The following is a 15,018-nucleotide window of genomic DNA, read 5'->3' as shown; positions in this document are numbered from 1 at the left end:
GAATGTTCTAAGCCTACTCTTAAACGGGGAGAGGGTGTCAGCCTCCCGGACATAAACTAGAAGATGGTTCCACAGTAGAGGAGCCTGAAAACTTAAGGCTCTGCCTCCCATTCTACATTTGGAGACTCTAAGAACCACAAGTAAGCCTGTGTTCTGGGAGCGCAGTGTTCTACTGGGGTAATAGGGTACTATGAGCTCTTTACCATATGATGGTGCCTCACCATTAAGGGCTTTGTAGGTGAGGAGGAGGATTTTAAATTCTCTTTTCGTAGTTTCTGTCAGTACTCGCACTGTAGGATTCTGGATCAGCTGGAGAGTATTTAAAGATTTGTTGGGACAACCTGATAATAAGAAGTGGATATAGTCCAGCCTAGAAGTAACAAAAACATGGACTAGTATCCTTTAGAGACAGGATGCGCCTTATTTTTGCAATGTTAAATAGGTAAAAAAAAAGGCAGACCTTGAAATTTGTTTTATATGGGAGTTAAAGGACATATCCTGATCAAATATACCTGAGAGATTCATTACATAGGTGTGGACACTATGTAATGTATATGCACTATGCACTTCTGGTCACCATTCAACTTTTAAATTTGTAGTAAAAATATGATTTTGCTTACTGGAAAAACAAATCTTCCCCTTCAGGCGCAGCTAATGTATTTTCATGTTTACTTTGTGGCACTGATTTAATGCAAAGATGACACATTTTCAATTTGTGCAGGAAAGGGTCCAAAATGTCCTAAACATGACAGTTACAATTACATGAGGCGTAAGTTTAGGTGATGCATGGAACTTGATACAAATTTAGGAAGTTTTTCATGGAAAGCTGTGCTCAAGGAAGGGACTTATATGCTGTTTTATCACAACGAGGAGTTTTTATGAACATTTATAATGACAATGGAAATATTAAACAGATTTCTGGTAAAAGGGGTTTTAATTGGTGACTTTTTTCATGTAAATTTGCAGTGACTTAGAGTTTTGTCTTGCAAATGTATAATGGCATTGAGAGTAGTTATGCAAATTTGAGGTCACAAGCACATGGTTGGAATTAAGTTCTTGATCTCGTCTTTAAATTAGTGAAAAACAATTTTACCAAGAAGGTGCACATACATGGTATGAAAATAATGAAACTGTCAGCATATGTGCAAGGTAAATCCTGCTTCCTTTATTATCTTTGTTACATCTTATGGGTTGATACACTACAAATATAGAGAACTTGACAATATCTTGTCCACTTTTGTTAGATCTAATTAATTATCTCTGTATATTCCATGAGATATACAGGGTATTGCCCATGCAGTGTTCAATGATTTATATTGCTGCAGTAGCTTTAAACCTGTAGATATATTCAATGTCCTGTTCCTACCTTGTATTCCCTTAATTCAGTGTTGGCCATGAAAGCCATAAAAGAATGTATTGACTTCATCACTAATGTATATGCATTTTCTGACATTTCAAAATGAACTTTCATTGGCTTGGGTTGGTCTTAAACTCCCATTCCTACAGAGGCACAATGACAGGTCAAATGTTTTTTTTGTGTTTTTTCTTATCTCATCTTATCTAAGTCCGTGATATAGATTGCTGATAAGCATGGGCAAATTCTAATGTTAAATCACTTACATCATAGAAAAATATTCCATATGATATCTATTATATCCACTATAGCCTCAAAATAGCATGAATATGAAAAGGGTCCTCATCAAAGATTCTCTCAGAGTCAGAGAGATGTTGCTCTTAATCTCCTGCTTTGCTTCTTGTCTGTGAAGCAGCTAATGGGTGGAACAAAACACTTTGTCTTCTCCTCAGGATATTGCTGCTTGTAGAGCTAATCAGGTTGGAAATGGTGGGTGTATGTACGTGTGTGTGTGTGTGTGTGTGTGTGTGTGTGTGTGTGTGTGTGTGTGTGTGTGTGTGTGTGTGTGTGTGTGTGTGTGTGTGTGTGTGTGTGTGCAGGCAAACCCAGACAAAGACATGCCTGTTTCATCCGCCCTTATCTCCTGTCCTCATTCAACCTGATCCATACAACATATTAACTTCTCTGTCTTCTCTAACTTGTACATACACCCACATTTAAAATACACCCAGAGTATTAAAATCCATTATGTGTACACATCTTGTCTTTAAGAGGAGCCTGCTTCATTTGCAAGTGTAGCATAATTTTATGTTCATCTCCACAGGTTTCCCCAGATGTTTGCCGGGTTCTGTGTGGCTAACAAGCACCATAAGGTGATCCCTGTTGACGACATTGCCTCAGTTTATGGAGATAAAGGTATCACCATCTATCATGGAGGTCACTGAACAGTGTAAATTTAGCAGAAGTCCACATCAAAAAGCAGAACACTTGCAAAACATTAGTCTCATGTTCAGTAGTTGTTGCTCTGAATAAAAAGCATGTTTCCTATATGTTAAGGGTCTTGCGTTTTAATTATCATGTTCAGTATTTAGATTCCCATTAGGGATGCTCCACTCAACTTTTTCTTTTCAGCCAATACTGAGCCAATACCAGTTACAACATGTGTAAAGCTATAACAACAAAGATAATATCTTAATTGCAAGTGGATTTAATACACCAATTCTAGGCTTGTGAAATTTTTATCTATATTTTTTTGACAGTGTATGAAAGTACACCCTTACAACACTTAAATCTCATAACAACAGACATTATCACCTTCTACTTTTCTAATAAATGCACACAGTATTTGTGCTGTAAGACTGGTGTCATCTGCAGATGAAGACCTTTATAGGTTGCAGTCTGTCCCCATCGATTTGTGTTTGCCTCTACTTTATCCTGAGCCCAAATGTATCACTAACCCTGACCAGTCCTTTCTGCAATTCTTAAAGTAAATCCAACCTTACCCCAGTCAGTTAACTCTACGACTCCTAAACATAACCTAAGTCCTAACCCAAACCACCAAAGGCAATATTATAGGAAACACTATTTGAAAGAGGGATTGAACACTGTTCAAGGGGGAAAGGGACTTCAACACAGGATGTGTGCTGCACTCACTGTCGCTGTCCACATGGAAAAGGCTTTCCTTAGTGTAATTACATGCTTTTACATCTCTGTACCACACTGCTTCAGCTGTGCGTTGGTCCATCTTTCTCCCTATGTAGATAATCGCTAATGGCCTACCATTGCAATCGCAAAAATTGCATTCATTGTGAAGCACATGCAAATGTGGCAAAATATCAGCGATAGCCATATGCACATCAGCTTAATGCTGTTTACTAACGTAAAATTCAGTGCTAGCATTAATTGTCTTGGTGCTCAACAAACCTTGACTGTGCCATCCAGCTGAGTATTTAAAGTGGAACAGCAGAGAATTTAAACATCAAAGTCGGTTTAAAGGTCTTGGGGAATACTACTGCAAAGGAGAAAATAGTTATAAGGTTATGAAGCCTTTTGTGGCTATGGTGGAAGCTGCTCAAAGTCTGATAATTTAACTCAAGTTATGTAACTTGAGTTAGCGTCAGTCGGGGTCAGAGACTAATATGTAGAATATGAAAAAAAGCTAGTTAGTTGAGTTAAAAAGAGTAGGGCTTACCAGAAATAGATCCATAGCTCTTTCCTCATCTCCGCTTGAGGCTAGTGTCTTGATGCTACATTAGCCACTACTAGCATAACACTTGAATGTCCTACTGAACTGTTGACGGTTGAATTACAAAGTGGTTAATCTAGGTACCAGGTTTTGACAAGGAAGAGAAATGTGTATAATAAAAAAGAAGATATCTCTGGTTCTTCTGCATCAGTTTTAATCCTTTGTTTGAACTGTATCAAGTGCAATGCTAAATCAGTCCTCTTTTAGTCTGTTTAGAATATTTATAGGTTGCCAACACAAGCCCCAAGGCATCAAAAATGCTGTAGCTTAACACCATGGGAATATACCTTACATCTTGGTGGTCTTTTTGCTTCGTTATCACTTACAGACACCAGGCATGTTCAAAAGAATCTTAAAACATCCTCTGCCTGTTGTGATACTATTTTAAAGCAACTGTTGTCACTGGGCTATGGAAATCTCATACATGCATATTTATAGTATAGTCTTCCCCTCTGGGTGTTTGTGAGAATGAGACTGACCGATGTCAGATGCATATATGCTAAATGATAACAGCTTGCCAAAGTAATGTGGGTCATTTCCCTGTCTATGAGTCAGCGATATGTGCCCCTCTATCTAACATTCTTAAAGCCCTTTTACTTTTAAATTTGCCCACAAGGAAATGGCAGAACAGATCTGTGTTAAGAGACTTATGAGTGGATGGCCAGGAAGTACTTAGTACGCATTATTCATAAAAGGTGATGAGCACTTTGATTCAGAAGTTTTTATTTCTAGAGGTAAATTGTAAGTAGTTGAGAATATAAATTGAGATTTATAAAGAAGATGATGGATGAGGCAGATAAGAGGCTTATCCTGACTACTTTTATTGCTGTTAGGTGATGCTTACATCTATTATGAAACATAATCCTGACAGCATCAAGCTTTCTTAATTTGATATATTTCGAAAGGTCATGGCAAAATGGATAGAGATGTGACATAATGTAATGAGGAAAGTAATGGGGTAACAGAGAAAAATAAGACAAAGGCATAAAGAGATTGATAAATTGTTAATAATGTTTATATGTGGTACAGTGTGAGGTAGCCATTAAAAATTGAAAGTAAAGGCAACAGGATCCTAATGTAAAATCCAGATAAAATGTGATTCTTGGCATACATTATTAAATAGAAACTGTCAGGAAACATGTTGAATTAGTTCACTCACTGAAAAAATCATTTTAATGTCATTGTAACTGCAGCAATCAATAAGAGGTGTGAAATGAGAGCGACGTGATTTGGAAGGCAGTTGCAGGCTTATTGAAAAGGTGTTGCCTTCATGGAACAGGATTTTTCAGTGAATGGAATTATTAGTGTGTCACAAAGAATTACATCATTTCCAAGGTGCTACTCACAAATTAATTAGATAGTCACACTCACCTACAGTTTAATTTCCCATTGTACATGTCACATGCACAATCTGACAAATCATTTGAAACACTCAGCTTCTCCGATTTTTACCAGTTTTATAGTCTCCAGAGAGACAGTATCCAAAGAACTGATGTTGACACTAATGATGTCCAGTATTTTATAACCCCTCCACAATTTTTGATTTTTAAGGATGCATTATTCATTCACAGAAAATGTAAAATGGGGCATCTGTCAAAGCCCCACTGAATGATATATAATGCAGCTTTTAGTGGCAGCTCTGTAGCTTCACATTTCTGGGCCTGTATTTATCATGTATTTCAGAGAAATAGATCAGTTCTAACTGGCCAAAAAAGAGTGATAATTTGGTCCTTTTTTGACACGGGAGTAAAAGCATTTTATTAACTGTCTTAACTAAGGAAATTACTCCTATCTCTGCTGATATTCAGTAGAGCTACCATGAGATGGCATTCAGGCATTGATTTGCCTGTGGCGGGGGTAAATATTTGAGGAACATGGTCATATTGTATTGTATTTCCCAAAATGGGGTGACATTGGAGAAATTATTGCCTCTATGTGTATAGTGAACAAGTTAACATTGAGTGAAGTCGAAAGGGGATTTTAACAGTAAAAAGAGGATTGCTTGTTCTTCATTGAGATGTGCTCCACAGTGCACAGAGGGTTTGCAACATCATTCCTGCATGTGCTGCATTCAAGGCTGGGATACCAACTGGGGAAATCATGCAAAGCCCCTGAGGGCCAAGGACTCTAGGAGCACAGAAAAGCTCCACCGTTATTGTGTGTCAACTGGTTTGTGCTAAAAATTTTTAGCAATAAGCATCACTTAAGCAAATCATATTAACATGTTTAAAAACATTAAAATGGATCTTGGTTTATTACCTTATCTCAAGCCCCTTTTTTAGAGAGGGGCCCTCTGACAAAATCTAGTTTTGTCATCATGTCTTTTTATTACATGTGGCATATTGCTAAATGTGTTTAATGAAAGGATCACATACAGTAGCAAACCTGGGGCCAGGTAGCATAGAAAAACTTTACAAGTTGCAGAGAGAGAGGAAGGCATAAATGTGGTGACAGGGGCCTGTTTGTTAATTTTTTCCCCAGGGCACCCTAACAGGTTAATCTGGCCACTGGGACATTCACTATTTATCCAAGATACAAGGCACTAGGCATTGTAAAATGATGTCATTGGATAGGGCTGATTAGGATTCTAAACCAGGTGATTACCTGCTATTTTAAATTAAATGTACTATTAAAACATGCAGTGGCATGCCAGTGTTTTCTTATGTAAGAGCCTAATAATATAAATGAAATAATATTGCATAAAATATAAGATTTGAATTAATTTAAATTGTATTTTTGTATATATAACGTAGATACCTAGATATACCTATATTTTGTTTTACATCTAAGGCCCTCTCTTAAAAAGCTGTGCTACTTTCTTAATTTAATTTTTTTCCCACTGTCCAATACTACAAACCGCAATTATGAGGAAAACTATAATATGTTATTATAGTGTTGTAAAACAGCATCAAAGACAGGCTGCGTTTAGGCATAGTATTGATTGTAGGTCACCTGCGTTTTGGCAGTGCCCAAAACACAATTATGGATGTAAAACAGAAGAAAACAGACTTGACACATAAAAATATGCTTGGAGTCATGTTTACATTCGCAAGGCTCAATTAAAACATAAGCTCTTGTGCAGCCTGTCTAGACAGCTGGATTGATTTAAATAGAAGTGTATCTCAGACACACATGAGATGGACAACTGAAAAATGTGGCAGAACACTTTCTGTGTATATTTCTTTAAAAAGCTTCTTAAATAATTCTGAATTCCTTCTCTAAGTATTTTTAGTCCTAGTTTAACTTTCAGGGCGTTTACTCTGAAGGATTCTTTGACGCTTATTTTGAATACATCTCATCTCTAGATGTTGTGAAGGGCAGAGTGAAACTCCTAAATACCAGGGAATATATGAGTTCCTCCTTGGATTATTGGTGATGTAATTTTTGGTCTGCCTTTATACATGATGCCGTACATTATGTCACATTCAGTATTTTTCATCATTTTTTGTACTCACTTACAGCCAGTAAATGTGTCTCTCTTGATGGAAAGTGCATGCAGTTGTAAAAGAGCTTGAATAAGGAGGAATAAATTATCAGCAGGTGCAGTGTGCGCTGACTCCAGTCATGGGCAATCACATCAGCTTGCCTCATTCCCTTTACAAGCAGTGTGCTCCTCTCTACAGGGCAGTAACAGTTGTTTAATGGATGAGGAGCCTGGCTGTGCCATAGCAAGAAGAAATATGCCCTTACCCAGGAAGTGCAGAGTTGAAAGGTGGAAATATTCTGGGTCATATTAGCGTTAAGTGTCAGTTAATAACATAATAATGCACAATCAATAGATATGTCAACCATTATATACATGTCAATGTTCCCATACAGTTCTGAGAGCACTGGCCTTGATGTTGCAACATTTCACTGCTGTCTCTCATCATGAATGGCACATCCAGACCCTCAAGTCCTTTTACCCTATGGAAAATCAACCTTGTTTGTTTACCTCTAGGGCTGAGTTATATCTAACAATCATTCGTCACAGGACAGGGTGCCCTGTCTCTCCTTTACAACTCCAGTTTGGCCTAGAAGTACGACCTGAACATGATGCACATACACCCTCGCCTCACTTCAATCCTCGATAGAGAAAATGCACAACAAACAGGCTTTTATTTTAACTCATTCTACATTAGAGACACAAAGCATAAACATTTGACTGTTGTGCTGTTCATTGGTTTAGTATGCATGAAGTGATGGAGCTCGGGTAACCACGCTCCAAGAGCAGAGAACTAATCAGAGGAGGATGATTGTTCCCGCTCACCTTTTGGCAGTGCAATTTTAGGGACATTAAATGAAGTGCCAATGCAGAATTCAGAGGAGATAATATGAAAATTTTAAAGCATTTGGCAGTTTTATTTGCAGCCAAACCCCCATTTCCTCTTTGTTAAGTGCTGCCAGAGGAGAGTTTGGCTAATGTGTGATGTCACTAATGCGGACATAATGGGAGAGCACCACTAATATTGCTACGCCAACAGTGTAAATGTTACAGTTGATACACTCATGCTTAGTAGAACTATAATTAGCCTAAACATATGAGGACCATGCAACACAAGGAGAGACATAAAGCCTGAGAGAGAGGGAGTGTGTCGCCATGTGAAAAAAAGAGTGACAAAATAACAAATTTATGCTGAGACCGTTTCTGGCTCCTCTAACGCTAATGCTGCCCGGCTTTTTTGTCAATCAAAGATGCTGAACAAAAGATGACTCATCAATTTGCCACACCAAATTACCTTTTTTGTAACCTCTCCCCTCCTCCTCATTCCACATTAACCTAAACTGCCTCTGCTTTGCAGTTCAACATGAACAAAATGACAAGCAGCACAAGCAGGGCTTTGCCTCTTTTTCCAATTCATTTCACATTCAGCCATTAAATTAATCAGGACAGTGGCTTTTTGACATTATCGTACCCTGTAATTAACATAGCAATTAGGTGGTGAAAATTATTTTAGATGACAAAAGGGACTCCATTCAGATTTAAGGCCCCTCTGCAAGCAGATTGTAGTTGTGATTGTATTCTAACTAGCTGGGTGTCATGAAGCATGTTACCACTTAGGGGTGCTCTTTCACTCACTCTTCCTCACACATGACCAGTGTCTTTGGAGTAATACTGATTGATGTGGAGAGGCTTGGCCCTCTGTCATCTGCTGGCACTGGCAGTTGCTTCCATCCTCCTCCCAATATGAAGTTGGCCAGTGAGAGAAAGAGAACATGTTTCTGTGCTCAGCCCTTTCAGCAAGACAGCACACTTCCCTGAATCCCCCCATAAATGCTCACAAAAATATTCAGCAGCCATCCAGGCTGGAACTTGACATTGACTTGCAATTCTCACTGGAGCTGATGAGTGGGTGAGCTGGGCTAAATATCCCACTTTTCCAGCATGGGTTTTTGTTGAGGACCTGGTTGGCCTTCTGGCTTCAGGTGTTCAGAAGATTTGAACAGATATTTTTTGGTCTACTATACATTTTTATAATTGCATCATCATCAACAAAAACAACAACAACAACAACAATAATAATAACAATAACAATAACAATAACAATAACAATAACAATAACAATAACAATAATAATAATGCCCTATGTAAAATACAGTAATACAACAACCTGAAACGGGCAATTATGTATAATGTATGCTGCTAAGTTTTATACTTTAATTGTATTTACCTTATAATAAATACACTTAATATTGCCGCACTTTTATTCAAGTAATGTATTTCCACAGCTGGATTTTGGTATAGATCAGGTGATATACAGAATCAAAATTATGCATTTGTGAAAATTTGTGAAATGTTTTAGGACGTGAATATCGCTGAAACGCAGCAAGAACGAGGAGGACTGGACTGGATAACAGTGAGTCTTCTACTGTTAGATGAGCATGAAGACTGGAATGTAGAAGTGGAACAAAACTCTGCATTAAAGCCAATCCTTTGTTTAACAGGAGCTATGTTTAGACCAGAGCCATTAAACTTAATGGCTCTGGTGAGCCATTAAGTGAAGACAATGCCAGAAGATGTTTTAAATAAACTTTGCAGACCATTTGAAACCAGGCTTACTTTTCACACCTAAATACACATGGACTACCAATTTAAAAAGTCGTGTAGACTTTCAGATTGTTGGGTTCCCCAATAGGATGGACTCAAGATTTTCAACCCATGCAAACGGAGAGACAACAAAGATTGCAAGATTTATCTGTGGCAGAGAGTGTAAAAATTTGCGGGGCCTTAAAATCTGGCCAGAATTAAATGCTTGGAAAAGGAAATACAGGCGCAACGCACAGGAGCGCTTCTTTGTGAGATGCAGGAGGAGCACAGCCAGAACTCACCCCACAAGGCCCAGTCCCTCCAAGCACCGGATTCCATCCAGAGTCTCAACAAGAGCAAGTGGCAGCAGTTCAAGGAAGAGGTGCGTGGAACAAACGTCTTCTATATGGTCTAATCTCTCACGTCTGAGAGATTAGACCATATAGAAAAGGGGAACAACAAGTAACCCTGCAGCAAGAACCGCAGGGCCATGAAAGAACACAACTGTGGCAGGAGCTGAGAACTCTCAAGAAGCAGTACAAGGCAGCTGGTGAAGATAGCCACTAGCAGAACTGCGATACAGCTTGAGGAAAAAGATTATGTCTCTCAGGAGGGCAGAATGGCACAGAAGATGGGGGAAGGAAAGGGCCAGGAAGCAGACAGCTTTCATCGCGAACCCCTTCAGCTTTACTCAGAAGCTGCTCAGGGATAAGTGGAGTGGCCACCTCGAGTGCTCACCAGACGAGTTTGACACTTTTCTTCGCAGCACCCTGAGCGACTCTACAATAGGGCAGGAGCTTGACTGCAACAAAGCCCTGATAAGGCCAGCACCTCCAACAACTGAGTTCAACATAAAGAAACTTAGCTTGAAAGAGGTCCAGGAGGTCATCAAGGCTGCAAGATCAGAGGGCCAGGGCCAAGTGGAGTACCATACAGTGTGCACAAACTCTGTCTGAGACTACTTCAGCAGCTGTGGAAGATCCTGGGAGTGATCTGGTGGAGAGGAGAGTTGCCAACCAGTGGAAGTGCACTGAGGGTCTTTGGATCCCCAAAGAGGAGAACTCCAAAGTCATCAAGCAGTTTTGAACCAGCTCTATGCTCAGCACAGAAGGTAAGATATTTTTCAGTATCTTATCCCAACGACTGAGAGTGTTTCTCCTGAGGAACAAATACATCGACACGTCAGTACAGAGGGGTGGGATCTCTGGAACACCTGGCTGCCTGGAGCAAACAGGGGCTGTCACCCAACTCCCAAGAGAGGCAAAGGAGAGAAAGGGCAACCTGGTGGTCCTATGGTTGGCTCTCGCCAATGCCTATGGGTCCATACCGCACAAGCTAGTAGAGGAGGCTCTTTGAGAGACACCATGTCCTCCGCAAAATCAGTGACCTCATTCTGGATTAGTAGAACAACTTCAAGATGAGGTTCACTTCCAGGTCTATAAGAACAGAGTGGCACAGGGTTGAGAAGGGAATTATAACTGGATGCACCATCTAAGTCACCCTTTTTGGCCTCACCATGAATATGATGGTCAAGTCAGCAGAGGTGGAGTGCAGAGGTTCCCTGACGAAGACCGACGTGCAACAGGTGCTAATCAGAGCTTACATGGACGACTTGACTTATACGACATCATCAGTTCCTGGCAACAGGTGGGTCTTGCAAGGACTTGAGAATCTCATTTTATGGGCAAGGATGAGCTTCAAACCATCAAAGTCAAGTTCCCCTGTTTTGAAGAAAACAAAAGTGGAGGACAAATTCTGCTTCACAATTTCCGGTATTGCCATCCCAACACTGACAAAACAACCAGTCGAGAGCCTGGGCCTCTTTGACAGCAGCCTGAAGGACACAGCTGCCATCCATGAGACCTGCAGAGACCTTGAAGCCTGGCTTACCAAGGTTGACAAATCTGAGTTGCCTGGTTGATTTCAGGCTTGGATACACCAGCCCACCATCCTGCCCAGGATTTTTTAGCCCCTGCTACCAATGAGTTTCCAATGTCAACTGTGGAAGCCCTGGAGAAGAAAACCAGCACCTACCTGCAAAGATGGCCTGGCCTGCCAAGGAGCTTAAGCAGTGCTGTTCTGTAAGGGTCCACCAACACCCTACAGCTCCGCTTCAGTGGCCTCACAGAAGAATTCATGGTGACACGCACAAGAGAAGTGATGTAATACAAATAATCCATGGACCCTAAAGTAGTAGCAGCTGGCAATGAGGTCCGCACTAGCAGGAAGTGGAGCGCTGCCAGAGAGCTGCAGGTGGCAGAGGCAAGACTGAGGCAGAAGGCTCTTGTCAGAACAGTGGCGACAGGGCGAGCAGGCCTGGGCTATTTTCCAAGCTGCCAGGCCAGTAAAGCCAAGGGAAAGGAGCAAGAACATCCCCTCCAGGAAGAGGTGCATGCAGAAGACGTGTGGGTCAGCAAGATGGTGGGACTCACTCAGCAAGGAACCTGGACAAGGTGGGAAAACACATTGCAGTGGAGTATCACTTGGTCGGACTTCTAGTTGGCAGACTTCTACCATATCAGACTCCTGGTCAAAGCGGACTAGGACAAGCCCAAAAAATCTCCACACATGGAGCAAGGCGGAATCGCCTTCCTGCCCTCTCTGTGCTGGGAGAGGGTCCCTTCAGCATCTCCTCAGCAGCTGCCACAAAGCCCTACTCGATGGATGCTACCGCTGGCGCCACGACCAGGTGCTTAAGGGAGTCGCAGAAGTGGTCACCATGGCATGACAATCCAACAAATACCATCCTAGACAGAAGACCATCACTTTTCTTAAACCTGGAGAGAAGCACTACCAACGACTGACTTCAAGACCACACCTGCTTTCCGCAGCCCCAGACCAGCAGCTGAGATGGACCCTGGAAGGTAACTCAAATTCCCTGGTCATATCACACAAACAACACTCTGCCCAGACCTGGTCATCTTCTCTGATTCCACTGAGCGGTCGTTCTTGCGGGAGCTGATGAGTCCTGGGAGGATTACACGGGGGAGGCCCATGAGAGAAAGCTTGCCAAATGCCAGGAGCTTGTGAAGCTCTGCAGAAGCCAAGGCTGGCAGGCTGCCGCGGTTTTGCAGGGCACTCAGTCTGTAAAGCTCTGACTGGGCTCGAAATCACTGAGGCTTCAAAGAGGGGGGCCATACATTCCATCCCTGAAGCCGCAGAAAAAGCCACCAGGTGGCTTTGGACAAAGAGGGCAGACCCGTGGCTTGTTGCTGCTGAGATAAAGCCAGGACTTAATTAACTCCGGCTGGGTCAGCCAGGGGAGGGGGTCTGATATGAAAAGACCTGAACCCCTCTATGACCCCAGGAACATCACTGAGGATGCATCCCAGTGCATCTGAGAGATGTATCTTGCAACCAGTTGGGAAATGTACAGAACTGGTCAAATACACCACGCTCATTATGACCACTCAAAAGCAGCTTTCTAACACTGTGGCATTCCAAACAACACGTCATTTGAATCATGTTGAAGCTTTAAATCCAGAGGATGGAATCACATGGCACTCTGGATGACAGACAATGGTTTTACTACCCAGCACTTGCTGTCATTATACATGCATGCTTGCAGGTACATGTGCACAATTCCTACACACACGTGCGCATACACACACACACACACACACACACACACACACACACACACACACACACACACACACACACACACACACACACACACACACACACACACATATACACACAAACAAAAAAAACACGGCCCTGGGAGTCTACAAGGCCTCCTGCCAAACCTAGCAGAAACCAATCCGGCACCAAAGGAAAGGAATCATGCACAGGATATCAGACAGGAAAAGGACAGAGAGGGAAGAGAAGTAGATGGTGGTAACACACAACATGCTCCTCTCTGTCTCAGAGGAAGGCAGGAGGGCACGGGGAGATCACGGCAAACTTGACAGCTGACTTCATTATTGTTGTCACATTAACTAAATTATGACTTGAATACGATACCTGCCTAAATATCTTGATACCGATACTAGATACCACAAGCCTGTTCTCATTCATTGTCATTTTACAATCTAATATGACTATACAGAAAACTAGAAAATGCACTTTGTAGAGCTCAGACCTCTGGCAAGGAGGTGTATTGAGTCATTTGTGTTCAGTCTGTTTTAGTGCACTACTGTAGTGTGTAGGCTAATAATCCTAGGTTTGAGCACTATGAAGTGCCAGACTTACAGTTTATGTCATCTATGTTTATTATTTTCATGCTCAATAAAATTGTATGTTATTTGAGGTTAAGTGTTTTCATGTTCGTTTTTTCATACATTTAGGTGTGTTTTTTGACAATGAATTGTCAGTGACACTGCATTTATAACGTTAATAATTGGATTATTGTAAATAATTAGATCAAGGTAATAGTGTTATTAAAGCTTTTACATGGTATGCAGTAATCTGACGTCCTCTACACTTGATTTCTTTGATATTTAACTTTATATTTGCAACCAGATATCACTTATTAATCAGTGTTTAATAAGACACAATCCACCTCCTTGGCGGAGGTCTGCACTCTACTGAGGGCATTTTATAGATAATAGAAAATAGAAATAATTCTTGACCAAAATGTACATGGTAGAGATGTTTGGCACATTGATAAGTTACCTAAAAAGATAAAGCCAAATTAAACATTTATAACTGCCTTTAATTCCCTTGTCAAACTCTGATGGTAAAAAAAGTTTGCTTGTCACAAAATAAATCACACTTGTTTGACACTCTTGATATTTCAGAGCATGAGCTTGATGTAATTATGTTATCTATCACATTTGCTAACCTGTCACTCTTTGAATTCTTTGAACAGGTCAGCATGGCTGTTGACGAGAAGCTTTGCCAAGTTGGATATGTTGGCTCCCTTGGTCTGTGTAGGTTTAAAACATCTTTTACAGATGGGTTTTGTGCCGTGGGCTTGCCCTTACTGTTGCCTATGTAAGCAAAATAATGTCATGTTTTGCTTTGTGAATCTGCTCTGTCAACAAGCCATTGACAGTCAGCAAGAGCACTAGTATTTGCAGCCATGCCTCTCGTTTTGTTGCTTTCATGGTGAGTGGAGGCAGAGCGCAGGAAATGCTACTCTGGTATCAAAACACCTTTTTTCAGTCTATTTGTTTTTTGCTTTTTGTACCACAAAACACTTTCAACATTCTTATGGTTACATTGTTAAGCAGTTTATAGTTTTAAAAATATTTTCAGTACCTCAATACCTGAGGTGATTGTGGCTGTGCAATATTTTTAATCATCTTGGCCCTGTGTGTTTTTGTGTGTGCTGAATGCTACTGAATTGCTAATCGTCCTATTAAACCCAGGTGACTCATGACTCATGCACTCTGAGAGATGTGTGAGGCTTTTATCTGAGAAACTATGGAGAAAAGATTCATGAAAATTGATATCTGACTTTGATAA

The 15,018-nt window shown here is 40.8% G+C and overlaps 1 pseudogene; it reads left to right on the top strand.

Annotated features, from left to right (window-relative positions):
• The first annotated feature begins 9,880 nt into the window (after nucleotides 1-9,880).
• Nucleotides 9,881-12,847, top strand: LOC120789347 (annotated as a pseudogene).
• Nucleotides 12,848-15,018: the final 2,171 nt, after the last annotated feature.

The sequence above is a fragment of the Xiphias gladius genome, chromosome 4 (genome assembly GCF_016859285.1).
Source record: "Xiphias gladius isolate SHS-SW01 ecotype Sanya breed wild chromosome 4, ASM1685928v1, whole genome shotgun sequence".
In the NCBI taxonomy this organism is placed as follows: Eukaryota; Metazoa; Chordata; class Actinopteri; order Istiophoriformes; family Xiphiidae; genus Xiphias; species Xiphias gladius.
Note: the sequence above shows the minus strand (reverse complement) of the source record. Positions and strands in the feature narration are given on the sequence as shown.